Source organism: Pristiophorus japonicus, chromosome 1, assembly GCF_044704955.1.
Source record: "Pristiophorus japonicus isolate sPriJap1 chromosome 1, sPriJap1.hap1, whole genome shotgun sequence".
Taxonomy (NCBI): domain Eukaryota; kingdom Metazoa; phylum Chordata; class Chondrichthyes; family Pristiophoridae; genus Pristiophorus; species Pristiophorus japonicus.
The window spans coordinates 321,335,972-321,357,868 of record NC_091977.1 but is presented as its reverse complement, the minus strand read 5'-3'; the positions used below and the strand labels follow the sequence as shown (position 1 = coordinate 321,357,868).

General features: G+C 49.7%; 1 pseudogene; it reads left to right on the top strand.

Moving 5' to 3' along the window:
• The window catches only part of LOC139264237 (cytosolic non-specific dipeptidase-like), a 60,708-nt pseudogene continuing 38,811 nt past the window's right edge, over window positions 1-21,897 (top strand).

Genomic DNA, 21,897 nt, shown 5'->3' with positions numbered 1-21,897 from the left:
ATGAGGCAACAAGCACTGGAAGTTGAAGAGCAACCTCAGGCAAGAGGGAATGAGGAGGACAACGAGCAGGCTGATGAGGAGGACAACGAGCAGGCTGATGAGGAGGAGGAGGAGGAGGAGGAGGAGGAGCAGCAGTAGGAGGAAGCAATGCCACTACCTCAACCCACAGGACGACGGCGGAGATGGGGGGCCCTCGTGCACCTATATCCATTGCAAGAGCCTTGCGTCAGCGACTAATCCTTGAACGCTTTGCTGCATGAAGGCTGAGCGGCACGTTTGATCATTCACCATGTTGACTGTTACATTAATTTAAAAAATAATGTTTATGATTCTGGTTTAAATGAGAAAAGAATTACGTTTATTAAACATTTTTATACTTGTACTTAACTTAAATAAAAATATTTTTGTTGCGAACTTTAAACTTTTCCATTAAGATCACAAACTTTAAGCTTTTCAAGTTGCATTACATACACACTTTAAACTTTTCAGTTAAGATCAGTTAAATAACAATAACATAAGAACAACAGTAACAACAACAGCAGCAGCAAACAAACTTTAGCTGCAACCATCTCTCCTCCCCCTTATTCTAAGACCGCATGGCGCGCTTGCCCTTGTTGCCTCTACCCTTGGCCGGTGACGCAGGCCTTCTCCCGCTGGAACCAAGCTGCTTTTTTCGAGTATCTCCAGGACAGCGATGTTCTTGTTGGCGGGTGTGGGCAGACCTAAGAGACAGTATTGTGGAAGGCCCGGCTCGGGCCTCCTCAGCCTCTTCCTCGGCCTGTGGATGCACCAGCATGTGACCTGAGGCTGGTCTGGGGATTGGAGTGGGAGTAGCAGCAGGTGATTCCGTCATTCACCGCTGGCCAATGAGAGACCTGGGCGCGTTCCCTTATTGCAGCAGCTACCTCCGACATTCCCACCCTAATCTGCCTCGACAATGTATCAGATACATCCGACAGTCCCTCCCTAATCTGCCTCGACAGTGTATCAGATACATCCGACAGTCCCTCCCTAATCTGCCCAGACAGTGTATCAGATACATCCGACAGTCCCTCCCTAATCTGCCCCGACAGTGTATCAGATACATCCGACAGTTCCTCCCTAATCTGCCCCGACAGTGTATCAGATACATCCGACAGTCCCTCCCTAATCTGCCCCGACAGTGTATCAGATACCTCCGACAGTCCCTCCCTAATCTGCCTCGACAGTGTATCAGATACCTCCGACAGTCCCTCCCTAATCTGCCCCGACAGTGTATCAGATACCTCCGACAGTGTATCAGATACCTCCGACAGTCCCTCCCTAATCTGCCCCAACAGTGTATCAGATACATCCGACAGTCCCTCCCTAATCTGCCCCGACAGTGTATCAGATACCTCCGACAGTCCCTCCCTAATCTGCCCCGACAGTGTTTCCATTTCTCTCAAGAATGTTGTTACTTCTGACGACAATCCCGCTATCTCATGACCCACCACACCCATGGTGTCCAGGAGTGATTGGGTAAGTTCAATGCTCTCCCCACTCATTGCCATGAGCTGAACCACATCTGTTGGATCCTGTATTTCAGGAGAGCGCTCTCAAGCTCTCTTTCCCCTCCTCACTCTGGGTGTGGCTCGCTGAAACCCATTGGGACCCGCAGCCTCGGACTGTGGGACACCATGCTAATGTCATGTATTTCACCATCTTGCAATGACTATAAGTATGTAACTGTAACTCATGCATACTGTACCTGTACCCTTGTAATGCACACCCTGACCACAGGGAGTGAACTCCTCACCTGGGCTTCCAGGTATAAAAGGGGAGGTCCCACCCAGGATCAACACTCTTCAGTCCTGGAAATAAAGTGAAGGTCACAGAGTGACCGTGTCTGATATATCCATGCCTCATGTGAGTTTGTAACAAGGTGCAGAGACACTACATCTGGCGACGAGAATCTGGAATCACCGAACCACGAGGATGGCCACCAGTGGTACAGAGGAACGTTACTGTGTGGGTGAGGACTGGGACGACTTTGTGGAAAGACTCCAGCAGAGCTTTGTCACAAAGAACTGGCTGGAAGAGACAGCGGCTGACAAGCGGAGGGCGCATCTACTGACCAGCTGTGGTCCACAGATATATGCGCTGATGAAAGACCTGCTCGCACCCCAAAAGCCAGCGGACAAGTCCTTCGAAGAGTTCAGCCAGCTGATCAGTGAGCATCTCAAGCTGGCAAGTAGCGTACACATGGCCTGGCACCGGTTGTACTCTCACTGGCGTCGGGAAGGTCAAAACGTCTCGGACTTCGTGGCGGAACTGCGGCGTTGGCCAGTCTCTGTAAGTTCTCCGGTGCCTGCAGGGGGGAGATGTTAAGGGACTTTTTCATCGAGGGCATTAATCATGCCGGCATTTTCAGGAAGCTCATAAAGACTAAGGATTTGACTTTAGAAGGGGCAGCGTCGATAGCTCAGACCTTTATGGCGGGGGAAGAGGAGACCAAGCTAATCTACGCACATAGCCCTGGTTTTAAAGTTGCATTGAACCAGGGAATCAATGTTATAAAAATGACACAGAATTCCACAGGCAGGCAAGGGCAATTCGACACCAGCCAGGCAGCAACAAGCTCCTGGCAACAGGGACTATGGAAAGGGGATCGGTAATTCACGCCATCACGAGGAACAATACATCCTGTGATGGGACAATTAACACCCCCCATCAGAAGGCTTAGAAACAGCCAAAAGGGCCATTAGAGAGGAATGCCTGGGAAAAGTCCTTTTGTTAACAGCAATCTCAGCTCATGTTGGAGATGTGGGAGCAGACACGCTGCAAAAATCTTCCAACTTTACACCTTTGGGATTTGTAATGTCAAGGGACACCTGGCCAGGATGTGCAAAAAGGCAGTAGTGGGGCTAGTCTGCGGTACAGACGAACCAGACGAGGGGTCTCAAATGCAGGATGAGGCCTGGGGAACAACCATGGATGCTGAAGTTCAGAGAGCTCATGTGGCCGACATCCACAGCTCATACACCAAAATGCCACCCATGATGATGAAAGTCTTACTGAATGGCATCCTGGTGCACATGGAGCTGGATACCGAAGCTAGCCAGTCCCTCATGAGCGCCCAACAATTTGGGAGATTATGGCCACACAGAGCTAGCAGGCCAAAATTGGAACACATTGAGACGCAGCTACGTACGTACACGAAAGAGATCATCCCAGTGCTGGGCAGTGCAAACTTGATGGTAACACATAATGGATCACAGAACCGACTGCCACTCTGGATTGTTCTGGGAAATGGCCCCGCGCTCTTGGGGAGGAGTTGGCTAGCTGAGATGAATTGGAAATGGGAGGGATGTGCACGCCATTTCATCCATGGAGCTAAGTTCATGCTCGCAGGTATTGCAAAAATTCGAGTCACTCTTTCAACCCGGTGTTGGAACGTTCAAGGACACCAAAGTAGTGATACACATCATTCCGGGCATCAGACCAGTGCACCACAAAGCCAGAGCAGTGCCGTACGTGATGCATGAAAAAATTGAAAGTGAACTGGACAGGCTGCTCAGAGAGGGCATAATTTTGCCCGTTGAATCCAGCGACTGGGCAAGTCCCATTGTTCCCGTCCTTAAAGCAGATGGCTCGGTCAGGATTTGTGGCGAATACAAAGCCACCATCAACCGAGTGTCGCTGCAAGACCAATACCCGCTCCCGAGAGCGGAGGACCTTTTTGCCACGCTGGCAGGTGGTAAGCTGTTCATGAAGCCGGACCTCACCGGCCTACATGACTCAGGAACTGGCTGAAAAATCCAAGTTTCTGACCACCATCACAACACACAAAGGATTATTTGTTTACAATAGGTGCCCGTTTGGCATTTGTTCGGCAGCGGCTATCTTTCAGCGAAACATGGAAAGCTTCCTCAAGTCCATCCCTGGAACGATCGTGTTCCAAGACGACATCCTTATAACGGGTCGAGACGGGTGGAGGAGGTGCTACGCCGATTGGAACGGGTAGGCCTGCGGCTGAAAAAGGCCAAGTGCGTGTTTTTGGCCCCAGAGGTCGAGTTCCTGGGCAGGAGGGTTGCCGCAGACGGGATCCGGCCCACTGAATCAAAAACTGAAGCGATTCGCCGGGCGTCCAAGCTCGGCAACACGTCGGAGTTGCGATCATTCCTGGGACTCTTGAACTATTTTGGGAACTTCCTGCCGAACTTAAGCACATTGTTGGAGCCGTTACACATGCTCCTCCATAAAGGTTGTGAATGGTCTCGGGGGGATTGTCAAGAACGGGCTTTCAATAATGCAAGGAACCTGCTGTGTTCCAACAAACTGTTGACTTTGTACGACCCCTGTAAAAAACTGGTTTTTACATGCGATGCGTCATCCTACGGGGTTGGGTGTGTTTTGCAGCAGAATAACGATGATGGCCGACTCCAACTGGTGGCTTACGCCTCCAGGTCACTCTCCCAGGCAGAGCGTGGATACGGCATGGTCGAGAAGGAAGCACTCGCGTGTGTGTACGGTGTGAAAAAGATGCACCGGTACCTTTTCGGTAGACGGTTCGAGCGAGAGACGGACCACAAGCCGTTAACATCCCTGTTGTCCGACAGCAAGGCTGTCAATGCTAATGCGTCAGCTCGCATACTGCAATGGGCTCTCACGCTGGCTGCATATGACTACACCATACGGCACCGGCCAGGCACCGAAAATTGCGCTGACACGCTCAGCAGACTCCCACTGGCCACCACCGAGGGGGCAGCGGAGCAAAGCGCTGAGATGGTCATGGCCGTTGAGGCTTTTGACACTGCGGGCTCCCCCATCACAGCCCGCCAGATCAAACTCTGGACCAACAGGGACCCCCTCCTATCCATGATAAAGAAATGTGTCCTGACTGGGGACTGGGCGCCCGCACACGGGGCGTGCCCCGAGGAAGTCAGGCCGTTTCAGAGACGGGTGGATGATTTCTCCGTCCAAGCCGATTGCCTGTTATGGGGCAGCTGGGTAGTCATGCCCCAGAAAGGAAGGGAAGCGTTCATCAGGGAACTCCACAGCGAGCACCCTGGCATCGTGATAATGAAGGCCATTGCCCGGTCACATGTGTGGTGGCCGGGGATTGACTCAGACCTGGAACACTGGGTTCGCAGGTGCACGACGTGTGCCCAGCTTGGCAATGCCCCCAGGGAGGCCCCACTCAGCCCATGGCCCTGGCTCACCAGGCCATGGTCACGTATTCACGTGAACTATGCGGGCCCGTTCATGGGGAAAATGTTCCTGATCGTTGTCGATGCATACTCAAAGTGGATTGAGTGCATCATATTGAACTCGTGCACGACATCCATCACTGTGGAGAGTCTGCGTACGGTTTTCGCGACCCACGGCTTGCCAGACATGCTGGTCAGCGATAATGGCCCGTGTTTTACCAGCCATGAATTCCAGGAGTTTATGTCGGGCAATGGGATCAAGCACGTCCGGACAGCGCTGTTCAAGCCGGCCTCCAATGGCCAGGCGGAACGGGCGGTCCAAGTCATAAAGCAGGGCATGCTACGCATCTAAGGACCCTCCCATCAGTATCGCCTATCGCGCCTCCTGCTGGCCTACAGGTCCCGGCCGCACTCACTCACGGGAGTCCCGCCAGCGGAACTTCTCATGAAACGCACGCTCAAGACGCGGCTGTCCCTTATTCACCCAGACCTGGCAGACATTGTTGAGGGCAAGCGCCAGTCCCAACCCGAGCTCCATGATCGAGGCTCAAGGGGGAGGTGTATAGAAATAGATGACCCGGTATTTGTTCTTAACCATGCTTTGGGACCCAAGTGGCTTGAGGGCACCGTAATTGGCAAAGGAGGAAACAGGATCATGGTGGTCAGACTAAACAATGGGCAGATATGCCACAAACACTTGGACCAAGTAAAGACAAGGTTCAGTGCAGACACGGAGGAACCGGAAGAAGAGCATGATGAGATAGCACCCACACCACTGCCAGCGCACGACCAACAAAGACAGCCCTCAGCATGCACAGTCCCTGCGGCCAGCTCGGACAGGCCGGAATCACCTCAGGTGACAGAGACGCGCGCTGAGGCTCAGCCACCAGAGCCACAACTGCGGCGCTCCACAAGAGAGCGGCGATCACCCGATAGACTTAATCTCTGAAACTAAAAGACCTAAGGGGGGAGGTGATGTCATATATTTCACCATCTTGCAATGACTATAAGTATGTAACTGTAACTCATGCATACCGTTCCTGTACCTTTGTAATGCACACCCTGACCACAGGGAGTGAGCTCCTCACCTGGGCTTCCAGGTATAAAAGGGGAGGTCCCACCCAGGATCAACACTCTTCAGTCCTGGAAATAAAGTGAAGGTCATAGAGTGACCGTATCTGAGATATCCATGCCTCGTGTGAGTTTGTAACAAGGTGCAGAGACACTGCACCACTTCTCTCAAGAGTGTTGTTACTTCTGACAACAATCCCGCTATCTCATGACCCACCACACGCATGGTGTCCAGGAGTGATTGGGTAAGCTCAATGCTCTCCCCACTCATTGCCATAAGCTGAACCACATCTGTTGGATTCTGCATTTCAGGAGAGCGCTCTTGAGCTCTCTTTCCCCTCCTCACTCTGGGTGTGGCACGCTGCAACCCACTGGGACCCGCAACCTCGGACTGTGGGACACCATGAAGGGTCCCATTGGTCGTAGCAGTCTGGAAAGGGCTTGGCACATCCACGTGCGGCATCACCTCCTGCAGATTCAGTGTCACAGTTTCAACACTGGGGCCTTCCCGCTCCCCCTACTCATCCTCGTCCTGATCTTCCTGTGGAAGTTCTGCATTAAAGACTTCATCCTGGTCAGGCTCCTCCGCGAATGATTGTTCTTCTGTGGCAGAGGCTTGTGATTCCTCAGGGGTGGGCACAACTTCTGCAAATTATAACAGAGCAGACGATTGGTTAGCAGCAGGGGAGGGGGCAGGGTGGCATGAGTAGGCTCACACAGCACAGGCTCATTTGAAGAACCACGATGAATGACAGTACATTGCATAAACTGAAGCATAGCTGACAGGGAGTATATCCAATAAACCGGAGCGTGGCTAGCCCACACAGTACTTAACATTTAGCTAAGCCAGATTGTGGAATTTGCAGGACTTACTCTCTGTCTGGAAGCTGGGCCCAGCTTGTGCACCGGTTGTTGACCTTCTAGAGCCAGCACCAATCAGTGGTCCTCACTTCCAGGAGTGTCAGTGGGTGCACTACCCCCGAAGTGATAGTGATTGTCTCAAGGTCCTCCCTTCCCACAATATTTGCCGAATCTCCTCCAGTTCATGTTTGTGTGCGCCACCTTCCTCTGCAAAGATGAAAATAGAATTTTTTTAAGAGAAGGGGTCTGGTGTGGTGGCACACACAGATGGTCACATTTACAATTGTAATTCCAGTGCATAAATGAGAATATTACTTATAGAAACTGTTGTGTTCCTAACTGCACACAGGGAGGTTAAAGTAACAGTGACCTCAGTCTAACGTAAAAACATAAAAACAGATAGTAAAAGCATTTACAGATATATAAAACGGAAAAGAGTGACTAAAGTAAATGTTGGTCCCTTAGAAGATGAGAAGGGGGATTTAATAATGGGAAATGGCTGAGACCTTAAATAATTATTTTGCTTCAGTCTTCACAGTGGAAGACACAAAAACCATGCCAAATATTGTGGGAATCACTATCACTTGAGGGGTAGTGCTGGACAGGCTAATGGGACTCAAGGTAGACAAGTCCCCTGGTCCTGATGAAATGCATCCCAGGGTATTAAAAGAGATGGCGGAAGTTATAGCAGATGCATTTGTTATAATCTACCAAAATTCTCTGGACTCTGGGGAGGTACCAGCGGATTGGAAAGCAGCTAATGTAACTCTTCTGTTTAAAAAAGGGGGCAGACAAAAAGCAGGTAACTATAGGCCGGTTAGTTTAACATCTGTAGTGGGGAAAATGCTTGAAACTATCATTAAGGAAGAAATAGCGGGACATCTAGATAGGAATAGTGCAATCAAGCAGACGCAACATGGATTCATGAAGGAGACATCATGTTTAACTAATTTACTGGAATTCTTTGAGGATATAACGAGCATGGTGGATAGAGGTGTACCAATGGATGTGGTGTATTTAGATTTCCAAAAGGCATTCGATAAGGTGCCACACAAAAGGTTACTGCAGAAGATAAAGGTACGCGGAGTCAGAGGAAATGTATTAGCATGGATAGAGAATTGGCTGGCTAACAGAAAGCAGAGAGTCGGGATAAATGGATCCTTTTCGGGTTGGAAATCGGTGCTTAGTGGTGTGCCACAGGGATCGGTGCTGGGACCACAACTGTTTACAATATACATAGATGACCTGGAAGAGGGGAGAGAGTATAGTGTACCAAAATTTGCAGATGACACAAAGATTAGTGGAAAAGCGGGTTGTGTAGAGGACACAGAGAGGCTGCAAAGAGATTTGGATAGGTTAAGCGAATGGGCTAAGGTTTGGCAGATGGAATACAATGTCGGAAAGTGTGAGGTCATCCACCTTGGGGAAAAAAAACTGTAAAAGGTAATATTATTTGAATGGGGAGAAATTACAACATGCTGAGGTGCAGAGGGACCTGGGGGTCCTTGTGCATGAATCCCAAAAAGTTAGTTTGCAGGTGCAGTAGGTAATCAGGAAGGCGAATGGAATGTTGGCCTTCATTGCGAAAGGGATGGATTACAAAAGCAGTGAGGTCCTGCTGCAACTGTACAGGGTATTGGTAAGGCCGCACCTGGAGTACTGCGTGCAGTTTTGGTCACCTTACTTAAGGAAGGATATACTGGCTTTGGAGAGGGTACAGAGACGATTCACTGGGCTGATTCCGGAGATGAGGGGGTTACCTTATGATGATAGATTGAGTAGACTCGTTGGAGTTCAGAAGCATGAGGGGTGATCTTAAAGAAACATTTAAAATAATGAAAGGATAGAGGCAGAGAGGTTGTTTCCACTGGTGGGGGAGACTAGAACTAGGGGGCACAGCCTCAAAATACGGAGGAGCCAATTTAAAACCGAGTTGAGAAGGAATTTCTTCTCCCAGAGGGTTGTGAATCTGTGGAATTCTCTGCCCAAGGAAGCAGTTGAGGCTAGCTCATTGAATGTATTCAAGTCACAGATAGATAGATTTTTAACCAATAAGGGAATTAAGGGTTACGGGGAGCGGGTGGGTAAGTGGAGCTGAGTCCACGGCCAGATCAGCCATGATCTTGTTGAATGGCGGAGCAGGCTCGAGGGGCTAGATGGCCTACTCCTGTTCCTAATTCTTATATTCTTATGTTATTAAGACACTCCAGAGTGAGGAACAGGTCTTCGGGGCTGGCTAAAATACAGTGCTCCCAAGGGATGCTGGGATCCCTTGGGACTTCAAGGAATGCACTCCCTGGTGGCGGAACATGGGAGTGCATGCTTTACAGATACACAACATCACTCTCCCCCCAAAGTCAAAGTGAAAACTATTTACAAGGTGAGGCGGTCGGGAGCCTTTCTTTCCCTGGTGGACCGCCTCGGTACAAATGTCTGATGTGGTGTGTTGGCTGTGCCCTCACTGGGCTGGTGTGTTGTTGGCCCAGCAGGGCTGCTGGGTGAGCCTGGCCTTGCTGGGCTTTTGGGCGTGATGGGTTCGATTTCCTGGTCTGGGGTGGTGTCGTTGATCCTTTGGGTGTGTGTTGTGGGCTCGAAAAAGGTAGTGTCTGCTGTGGGTTGTTCAGGGCAGTCTGTGAACCGCAGCCTCGTTTGGTCCAGGTATTTTCTGCAAATTTATCCATTGTCTAGTTTGACTACAAACACCCTATTCCCTTCTTTAGCTATCACCGTGCCTGCAATCCACTTGGGACCATGTCCACAGTTCAGCACATAAACAGGGTCATTCAGATCAATTTCCCGTGACACAGTGGCGCGACCATTGTTTACATTTTGTTGCTGCCGCCTGCTCTCTACCTGATCATGCAGGTTGGGGTGAACCAGCGAGAGTCTGGTTTTAAGTGTCCTTTTCCTGAGTAGCTCAGCCGGGGGCACCCCTGTGAGCGAGTTGGGTCTCGTGCATGTAGCTGAGCAGTACTCGGGACAGGTGGGTTTGGAGTGAGCATTCTGTGACTCGTTTAAGGCTCTGTTTGATTGTTTGGACTGCCCGCTCTGCCTGCCCATTGGAGCCTGGTTTCAACGGGGCCGAGATGACATGTTTGATCCCATTGCGGATCATGAATTCTTTAAATTCGGCACTGGTGAAACATGGCTCATTGTCACTGACCAGTATGTCAGGCAGGACGTGGGTGGCAAACATGGCCCTTAGGTTTTCAATGGTGGTGGTGGCGGTGCTTCCCGACATTATTTCACATTCAATCCATTTTGAAAAGCCATCCACCACCACCAGGAACATTTTACCGGGAAACGGGCCCGCATAGTCGACATGGATCCTCGACCATGGTCTGGAGGGCCAGGACCACAAACTTAGTGGTGCCTCTCTGGGCGCGTTGCTCAACTGAGCACACACGCTGCATTGCCGTACACAGGATTCTAAGTCAGAGTCGATACCGGGCCACCACACGTGGGATCTGGCTAGCGCTTTCATCATTACTATACCCGGGTGTGTGCTGTGGAGATCCGAGATGAACATCTCCCTGCCCTTTTTTGGTAGCACTACGCAGTTACCCCACAACAGGCAGTCTGCCTGAATGGACAGCTCATCCTTTTGCCGCTGGAACGGCTTGATTAGCTCTTGCATTCCAACGGGGATGCTGACCCAGCTCCCATGCAGTACACAGTTTTTTACTCGGGACAGCAGAGGATCTTGGCTGGTCCAAGTCCTAATCTGGCGGGCCGTGACAGGTGATTTATCATTTTCAAACGCTTCCATGACTATCAACAAGTCTGTGGGCTGCGCCACCATCAACAAGTTTGCAGGCTGCGCCATTTCCACCCCCGTGGTGGGCAATGGTAGACAACTGAGAGCATCCGCACAGTTCTCGGTGCCTGGCCTGTGGCGGATGGTATAGTTATACGCTGATAGCGCGAGTGCCCACCTTTGTATGCGTGCTAAGACATTAGTATTTATCCCCTTGTTTTCAGCGAACAGGGATACGAGGGGCTTGTGATCGGTTTCCAGCTCAAATTTGAGGCCAAACAATTACTGATGCATTTTCTTTACCCCGAACACACACGCTAATGCCTCTTTCTCAATCATGCTGTATGCCCTCTCGGCCTTAGACAAGCTCCTGGAAGCATAGGCGACAGGTTGCAACTTCCCCGCAATGTTAGCTTGTTGTAATACATACCCGACTCCATACGACGACGCGTCACATGCTAGCACAAGTCTTTTACACGGGTTATACAATACAAGCAGCTTGTTGGAGCATAAAATGTTTCTGGTTTTCTCAAAAGCAATTACTTGGTTTTACCCTCATACCCAGTTCTCACCTTTACGCAATAACATATGTAGGGGCTCTAAGAGGGTGCTTAACCCCGGTAGGAAGTTACCAAAATAGTTGAGGAGTAACAGGAATGACCGTAGCTCTGTGACGTTCTGTGGCCTGGGCCGGTTCCTGATAGCCTCTGTCTTGGCGTCTGTGGGCCGGATGCCGCCGTCGCGATCTTTCTCCCCAAAATCTCCACTTCTGTTGCCATGAAGATGCATTTCGACCTCTTCAGCCACAGCCCTACGCGATCCAGTCACTGGAGGACCTCCTCCAGGTTTTGTAGGTGCTCGACAGCGTCCCGACCCATGACCAATACGTCGCCCTGAAAAACCACCATGCATGGTACCGACTTGAGTAGGCTCTCCATGTTTCTCTGGAAGATCACTGCAGCCGATCGAATTCCCATCGGGCAGCTGTTGTAAATGAACAGTCCCTTGTGCGTGTTGATGCAGGTGAGGCCCTTTGAAGACTCCTCCAGCTCCTGCATCATGTAGGCCGAAGTCAGGTCGAGCTTGGTGAACGTCTTGCCTCCTGCCAGCATCACAAATAGGTCGTCTGCCTTAGGTAGCGGGTATTGGTCCTGCAGCGAGAAACATAAGACACATAAGAAACATAAGAATTAGGAACAGGAGTAGGCCATCTAGCTCCTTGAGCCTGCTCCGCCATTCAATAAGATCATGCTGAACTATGGACATAGTCCCAAGTGGATTGCGGGCACGGTGATAGCTAAAGAAGGGAGTAGGATGTTTGTAGTCAAACTAGACAATGGACAAATTTGCAGAAAATACCTGGACCAAACGAGGCTGCAGTTCACAAACTGCCCTGAACAACCCACAGCAGACACTACCTTTTTCGAGCCCACAACACACGCCCAAAGGATCAACGACACCACGCGGACCAGGAAATCAAACCCATCATGCTCAACAGCACAGCGAGGCCAGGCTCACCCAGCAGCCCTGCTGGGCCAACAACGCACCAGCCCAGTGAGGGAACAGCCAACACACCACATCAGACATTTGTACCGAGGTGGTCCACCAGGGAAAGAAAGGCTCCCGACCGCCTTACGTTGTAAATAGTTTTCACTTTGACTTTGGGGGGAGAGTGATGTTGTGTATCTGTAAAGCATGCACTCCCATGTTCCGCCACCAGGGAGTCCTTAAAGTCCCAAGGGATCCCAGCACCCCTTGGGAGCACTGTATATAAGCCGGCCCCGAAGGTCTGTTCCTCACTCTGGAGTGTCTTAATAACATAAGAATATAAGAATTAGGAACAGGAGTAGGCCATCTAGCCCCTCGAGCCTGCTCCGCCATTCAACAAGATCATGGCTGATCTGGCTGTGGACTCAGCTCCACTTACCCGCCCGCTCCCCGTAACCCTTAATTCCCTTATTGGTTAAAAATCTATCTATCTATGATTTGAATACATTCAATGAGCTAGCCTCAACTGCTTCCTTGGGCAGAGAATTCCACAGATTCACAACCCTCTGGGAGAAGAAATTCCTTCTCAACTCGGTTTTAAATTGGCTCCCCCGTATTTTGAGGCTGTGCCCCCTAGTTCTAGTCTCCCCAATCAGTGGAAACAGCTCTCTGCCTCTATCTTGTCTATCCCTTTCATTATTTTAAATGTTTCTATAAGATCACCCCTCATCCTTCTGAACTCCAACGAGTAAAGACCCAGTCTACTCAATCTATCATCATAAGGTAACCCCCTCATCTCCAGAATCAGCCTAGTGAATCGTCTCTGTACCCCCTCCAAAGCCAGTATATCCTTCCTTAAGTAAGGTGACCAAAACTGCATGCAGTATTCCAGGTGCGGCCTTACCAATACCCTATACAGTTGCAGCAGGACCTCCCTGCTTTTGTACAACGATTAATAGTTAGTTTATAATCTCCGTAAATCCTGACTGTGTCATCACTTTTGAGTACTGGAACAATCGGGCTGGCCCACTCGCTGAATTCCACTGGGGAGATGATGCCCTCGCGTTGCAGCCTGTCCAGCTCGATTTCCACTCTCTCCCTCATCATGTGAGGTACCACTCGCGCCTTGTGGTGAATGGGTCATGCATCTGGGACCAAGTGGATCCGCACCTTCGTCCCGGAAAAGTTTCCAATGCCTGCTCACAAAGCGAAGGAAATTTGTTAAAAACCTGGGTACATGAGGACTCATCAACATGTGATAGCACTCGGATGTCATCCAAGTTCCAGCCGATTTTGCCCAGCCAGCTCCTTCCAAGCAGTGTGGGGCCATCGCCCAGGACAATCCAGAGTGACAGTTCGTGCACCGTGCCTTCGTAGGTGACCTTGACCATGGCACTGCCCAAGACAGTGACAAGCTCTTTGGTGTACGTTCTCAGTTTCGTGTGGATGGGGCTCAGGGCTGGTCTGAGTGCCTTGTTGCACCACAGTCTCTCAAACATCTTTTTACTCCTGATGGGTTGGTTAGCGCCAGTGTCCAGTTCCATGGCTACGGGTAAGCCATTCAATTTTACATTTAGCATTATAGGTGGATATTTCGTTGAAAATGTGTGCACCCAGTGTACTTCAGCATCTGCCTCCTCTCTCTGAGGCAAGAAATTGCTTTGTTCCACCGATCTTTCTCTGCCACATGGTGGTTAGCAGGTTTTGCAGAGCTTGCAGCTTGTCTGCAAGCTCGTTGGAGGTGCCCCATTGTTCCACAGCTCTTGCCAACATACCCTTTGAAATGGCATGAATAGGCTGAATGGAAGCCTCCACAACGCCAACAAGAGGTGAATTGCCTTGCTTTCATCCTGTGTTACGGACTCTGAGTCATCTTGGTCACCTGAGGCCTGCTGGCAGTTGCAGACTCATAGGGCCCAAGTTTCCACACGATAAAAAACGGGCGTCCCTCCGAGCTGGGCGCCCGTTTTTCGCACCACAAAGTGCGCCTAAAAAAAACCCTCCGTATTCTCCACCTCCCTGCAGGTCCTCTGGCCCTCAGCGCGGTGCAGCAGGAGCTGTAGGGGGGCGGAGCCATGTCCCTGCACTGAAAACAGTGCCGGGATCTCTGCACATGCGCGCTACAGTGGGCCAGCTCCTGCTTCCTGCCGACTCCTGCTCCTGCTTTCCCCCCCGCCGACCCGACCCGTCTGCCGCTGCCGCTCCTGCTCCCCCCCCGGACCGGACCCGACCTGACCCGCCTGTCGCTGCCGCTCCTGCTTCCCCGCCCCCGGACCGGACCCAACCCGTCTGCCGCTGCCGCTGCCGCTTCCCCCACCCCCCCCCCCCCCCCCGACCGGACCCGACTCGACCCGTCTGCCGCTGCCGCTTCCCCCACCCCCCCCCCCCCCCGACCGGACCCGACTCGACCCGCCTGTCACTCCTGCTTCCCCCCCTCACCCCCCGGACCCGACCCGACCCGTCTGCCGCTGCCGCTGCCGCTCCCGCTCCCACCCGACTCGACCCGACTCTACTCCCGCCCCCGCCCCCGGACTGGATCCGACCTGACCTCCTCCCCCCTCCCCGACCTCCCACCTCCCTCCCCGACCTGACCTCCCTCTCCCCTCTCCCCGCCCCCCTGCCCCCGCCGACCCGAACCGAACCTCTCTCCCCGACCCGACCCAACGCCACCTACCTCTGGTGCTGGGGACAGGCCCTGCCCGAAATCTCGGGCCCGGCCCGTTCAGCCTTCGGTCCCGACGGCAAACTGCTTCTTAAAGGCCTGCCTGAAGCACTTTCACACAGGTAGGAACATGGTTTATTTAATCTTTTCTTTGCTTATAAATTTTTATTCAGGTTGGATTTATTTGTATAATATATGTATAAGTATAAATAAGGATTTATTGTAGAATTTAATGATTTCCCTTCCCCCCCCCCCCCTCCCCTATGCCTAATTTGTAACCTGCGCCTGATTTTTTAATGTGTAGAACAGGTTTTTTCAGTTCTACAAAAATCTTCACTTGCTCCATTCTAAGTTAGTTTGGAGTACGTTTTCACTGTGGAAACTTTGAAATCAGGCGTCAGTGGCCGGACACACCCCCTTTTGAAGAAAAAATTCTGTTCCAAAGTGGAACTGTTCGAACTGACGAGAACTGCAGAAAAAAAAATGTGGAGAATTGCAATTTCTAAGGTAGTCCGTTCTCCACCAGTTGCTCCTAAAAATCAGGCGCCAATCATGTGGAAACTTGGGCCCGTAGTTTCTGCCCTGTACATTTCTGCTCGCAAACACAGTTCCAGTTAATTTATGAACACTGCTAGCACTTATGTGTTGAGAGATTTGTTTGGTATTATCACTGGTGGACATAAACGGCTGTGCTATTGCAATGGCCTTACTGAGGGTCGGTGTCTACAGTCAAAGGTTTTCGTAGGATGGTCTCTTGGCCAATGCCCAATACAAAAAAGTCTCTGAGCATTTGCTCCAGGTAGCCATCAAACTCACATTGTCCTGCAAGTCGCCTTAGCCCTTCGACGTAGCTCGCCACTTCCTGACTTTCAGATCGCTGGTATGTATAGAACCGATACCTCGCCATCAGCATGCTCTCCCTCGGGTTAAGATGCTCCCGAACCAGTGTACACAGCTCCTCATACGACATATCTGTGGGTTTCACCGGAGCCAGAAGATTCTTCATGTGGTTGTAGGTCGGTGCCCCGCAGACCGTGAGGAGGACCGCTCTCCTTTTTGCAGCGCTTCCTTCTCCGTCTAGCTCGTTGGCTACAAAGTACTGGTCTAGCTGTTCGATATAGGCTTCCCAGTCCTCACCCTCCGAGAACTTCTCCAGGATGCCCACAGTTTGCTGCATCTTTGCGTTGGATTCATGTACTTGTCGCCAGTTGTTGTGTTCCTAACACAGATGAGACTGCACACAGGGAGGTTAAAGTAACAGTAACCTCAGTCTTTATTAAGACACTCCAGAGTGACTAACAGGCCTTAGGGGCCGGCTTATATACAGTGCTCCCAAGGGATGCTGGGATCCCTTGGGACTTCAGGGAATGCGCTCCCTGGTGGCGGAACATGGGAGTGCATGCTTTACAGATACAAAACAGAAACTATTTGGCCAAGGTTCTTTTTACATTGCCAGACCTTCCCTTTTGTTCTTTCTTCCCCTCCCCCTTTCAGTGCTTGTTAAGAATCTGTTCTTTTCAAACACTCTCCAGCTCTGACAAAGGGTCATCGAACCGAAACGTTAACTCTGCTTCCTCTCCACAGATGCTGCCTGACCTGCTGAGATTTCCAGCATGTTCTGTTTTTATTATTCCACAATTGCTTATATCTTGCTGCATCTTGTATGTTTCACTTTGCAGCCTCAGCCCTTCAGTACATCTCTCGTTACCCTGGCAACCTTAGTTTTTGGCGCAGACCTTAAGCTCCACCCACAGAGCTCAAGGACAATCTGCGTCGCTCCAAATTCAAAGTTTATTCCGGCGAAACTTGGCCACTAAAAAAAATCGGACATACCTCTACAACTACGCCAAAAAAAGTGCATGTGGAATTTTGGGCCCATAGTTTGTGCCTCGTGCTTCATGCCTCTTATCATTATGCCTCCCCTTGGTGCCAGGTATGTAAACTAATTATCTTTCCAGATGTTAATTGAGTGGCAGAATGGCCTGGTATGGCTGGCTGCTGTGAGCTTCTTGGGACTGAGGTGGCCGTCATTTCATAGCGACTAAATCCTGAGATGGACCTGCTGTTGTCTGCATCCCTTGTGCTGCAGCACAGACAACCTGGCCTTACCTCCCTTCTGCTACAGGTACAGGCAAAGAATACTTGTATGTAAGGCTAATGAGCAGAAAGAAACAGACAGTGCATTCTTGGAAAATGTGGTTGGCAATGCAATTAATTTGGGATAGTTCTAGTCTATGAGTTAGCATAGATGTAATGGGCTGAATGGTCTCTTCTGCTCTGTAAACTATTACGGGTCCTCTTCCTTTGCCTAATTTATTAAGGCCATTAAGCATTTTGCAACATTCAGTGGTTGTGTGCCAACTAATGGAATTGGCAATAACACATTGCAGTTCTCTGCTGCTGTTTTTCCTAGAGGCCCTCCAATTGTCTGAGAGTCGCTGCTGTCCCTGCCCTTCACTCCAAGGGGTTTGGGTGGCAGGGGGCCCGCAGCTTCAGCACCTAACATACAAACATAGAAACATATAAAAATAGGTGCAGGAGTAGGCCATTCGGTCCTTCGAGCCTGCACCACCATTCAATAAGATCATGGCTGATCATTCACCTCAGTACCCCTTTCCTGCTTTCTCTCCATACCCCTTGATCCCTTTAGCCGTAAGGGCCATACCTAACTCCCCCTTGAATATATCCAATGAACTGGCATCAACAACTCTCTGCGGTAGAGAATTCCACAGGTCAACAACTCTCTGAGTGAAGAAATTTCTCCTCATCTCAGTCCTAAATGATTTACCCCTTATCCTTAGACTGTGTCCGATGGTTCTGGATTTACCCAACATCGGGAACATTCATCCTGCATCTGACCTGTTCAGTCCCGTCTGAATTTTATATGTTTCTATGAGATCCCCTCTCATCCTTCGAAACTCCAGTGAACACAGGCCCAGACGATCCAGTCTCTCCTCATATGTCAGTCCTGCCATCCCAGGAATCAGTCTGGTGAACCTTCGCTGCACTCCCTCGATAGCAAGAATGTACTTCCTTAGATTAGGAGACCAAAACTGAACACAATATTCCAGTTGAGGCCTCACCAAGGCCCTGTACAACTGCAGTAAGACCTCCCTGCTTCTATACTTAAATCCCCCAGCTATGAAGGCCAACATACCATTTGCCTTCTTCACCACCTGCTGTACCTGCATGCCAACTTTCAATGATTGATGTACCATGACACCCAGGTCTCGTCACACCTCATCTTTTCCTAATCTGCCGCCATTCAGATAATATTCCACCTTCGTGTTTTTGCCACGCAAGTGGATAACCTCACATTTATCTACATTATACTGCATCTGCCATGTATTTGCCCACTCACCTAACCTGTCCAAGTCACCCTGCAGCCTCTTAGCATCCTCCTCACAGCTCACATCACCACCCAGCTTAGTGTAATCTGCAAACTTGGAGATATTACACTCAATTCCTCCATCTAAATCATTGATGTATATTGTAAATAGCTGGGGTCCCAGCACTGAACCCTGTGGCACCCCATGAGTCACCTGCCATTCTGAAAAGGACCCGTTTATCCTGACTCTCTGCTTCCTGTCTGCTAACCAGTTCTCTATCCACGTCAGTACATTACCCCCAATACCTTGTGCTTTAATTTTGCACACTAATCTCTTGTGTGGGACCTTGTCAAAAGCCTTTTGAAAGTCCAAATACACCACATCCATTGGTTCTCACTTGTCCACCTTACTAGTTACATCCTCAAAAAATTCTAGAAGATTTGTTAAGCATGATTTCCCTTTCATAAATCCATGCTGAATTGGACTGATCCTGTCATTGCTTTCCAAATGTGATGCTATTTCATCTTTAATAATTGATTCCAATATTTTCTCCACTACTGAAGTCAGGCTAACTGGTCTATAATTACTCTGTTTTCTCTCTCCCTCCTTTTTAAAAAAAGTGGTGTTACATTAGCTACCTTCCAGTCCATAGGAACTGATCCAGAGTCGATACACTGTTGGAAAATGATCACCAATGCATCCACTAGGGCCACTTCCTTAAATACTCTGGGATGCAGACTATCAGGCCCTGGGGATTTATCGGCCTTCAATCCCATCAATTTCCCTAACACAATTTCCTGCCTAATAAGGATTTCCTTCAGTTCCTCCTTCTCTGTAGACCCTCGATCCCCTAGTATTTCCAGAAGGTTATTTGTGTCTTCCTTCGTGAAGACAGAATCAAAGTATTTGTTCAACTGGTCTGCCATTTCTTTGTTCCCCATTATAAATTCACCTGATTCTGACTGCAAAGGACCTACGTTTGTCTTCACTAATCTTTTTCTCTTCACATATCTAAAGAAGCTTTTGCAGTCAGTTTTTATGTTCCCAGCAAGCTTCCTCTCATATTCTATTTCCCCCTCCTCATTAAATCCTTTGTCCTCCTCTGCTGAATTCTAAATTTCTCCCAGTCCTCAGGTTTGCTGCTTTTTCTGACCAATTTATATGCCTCTTCCTTGGATTTAACACTATCCTTAATTTCCCTTGTTAGCCACAGTTGAGTCACCTTCCCCGTTTTATTTTTACTCCAGACTGGGTTGTACAATTGTTGAAGTTCATCCATGTGATCTTTAAATGTTTGCCATTGCATATCCACCATCAACCCTTTAAGTGTCATTCGCCAGTATATTCTAGCCAATTCACGTCTCATACCATCGAAGTTACCTTTCCTTAAGTTCAGGACCCTAGTCTCTGAATTAACTGTGTCACTCTCCAACTTAATAAAGAATTCTACCATATTATGGTCACTCTTCCCCAGGGGCCTCACACAACAAGATTGCTAATTAGTCCTTTCTCATTACACATCACCCAGTCTAGGATGGCCTCTAGTTGGTTCCTCGACATATTGGTCTCGAAGACCAGCCCTAATACACTCCAGGAAATCCTCCTCCACCGCATTGCTACCAACTTGGTTAACTCAATCTATATGTAGATTAAAGTCGCCCATGATAACTGCTGTACCTTTATTGCACGCATCCCTAATTTCTTGTTTGATGCAGTCCCCAACTTGCTACTACTGTTTGGTGGTCTGTACACAACTCCCACTACCTTTTTCTGCACTTTGGTATTCCGCAGCTCTACCCATACAGATTCCAATCATCCAAGCTAATGTCCTTCCTTACTATTGCGTTAATTTCCTCTTTAACCAGCAATGCTACCTCACCTCCTTTTCCCTTCTGTCTATCCTTCCTGAATGTTAAATACCCTTGGATGTTGAGTTTCGAGCCTTGGTCACCCTGGAGCCATGTCTCCGTGATGCCAATTATATCATATTTGTTAATTGCTGCCTGCGCAGTTAATTCATCCACCTTATTACGAATACTCTTTGCATTGAGGCACAGAGTCTTCAGGCTTGTCTTTTTAACACACTTTGCCCCTTTAGAATTTTGCTGTAATGTGGCCCTTTTTGATTTTTGCCTTGGGTTTCCCTGCCCTCCAGTTTTACTATTCTCCTTTCTATCTTTTGCTTCTGCCCCCATTCTACTTCCTTCTATCTCCCTGCATAGGTTCCCATCCCCCTGCCATATTTGTTTAACCCCTCTCCAACAACACTAGCAAACACTCCCCCTAGGGCATTGATTCCAATCCTGTCCAGATGCAGACCGTTCGATTTGTCCTGGTCCCACCTCCCCAGAACCAGTTCCAATGTCCCAGGATTTTGAATCCCTCCCTTCTGCACCACTCCTCAAGCCATGTATTCATCGGAGCTATCCTGCAATTCCTACTCTGACTAGCACATGGAACCGGTAGCAATCCTGAGATTACTTCCTTTGAGGTCCTACTTTTTAATTTAACTCCTAGCTCCCTAAATTCAGCTTGTAGGACCTCATCCTTCTTTTTATCTATATTGTTGGTACCTATAAGCACCACAACAACTGGCTGTTCACACTCCCCCTCCAAAATGCCCTGCAGCCGCTCCGAGACATCCTTGACCCTTGCACCAGGTAGGCACCATACCATCCTGGAGTCTCGGTTGCAGCCGCAGAAACGCCTATCTATTCCCCTTACAATAGAATCCCCTACCACTGTAGCTCTCCCACTCTTTTTCCTGCCCTCCTGTGCAGTGGAGCCACCCACGGTGCGATGAACTTGGCTGCTGCTGCCCTCCCTTGATGAGTCATCCCCTGCAACAGTACCCAAAATGGTGTATCTGGTTTTGGAGGGGGATGACTGCATGGGACCTCTGCACTACCTTCCTTCCACTGCTCTTCCTGTTGGTCACCCATTCCCTATCTGACTGTGTAACCGTTACCTGCGATATGGCCAATTCACTACACTTCACGATATCCTCAGCATCATGGATGCTCCAGAATGAATCCACCCGCAGCTCCAGTGCCGCAATGCGGTCTGTCAGGAGCTGCAGTAGGATACACTTCCTGCACATGTAGTCGTCAGGGACACTGGGAGCGATGTTGGGCCTTTTATAGGCCTCCCCGACACTGTGGCTCCACCTCCTCGAACTCTCACTGGCCTTCCTGACGACATTGGGCCTTTTATAGGCCTCCTCGGCGCTGCCGCTCCACCTTCTCGATCTGCTGACCTCCCCGACGACGTTGGGCCTTTTATATGCCTCCTCGACGCTGCCGCTCCGCCTCCTTGAACGCCTTTCTTGTGTCATCTCCCTTATTAACCATTAACGCTCTTACTTTGCTGAATTGAGTCTCTGAATGTTGATCAGTGGTGTATTTGAGGCTGTGCTTGTGCAATCAGTTATCAGAATGATGCCTGCCACCTTGGTCAGGTAAGTCAAGCACCTTAAAACTCTCTCAAAATCTTCCAGCTGCTTGTTGAAGTTGCCTCAAGTAATTTTCTTTTCAAACTTTGCTGCTGAAAGTTGGGTCA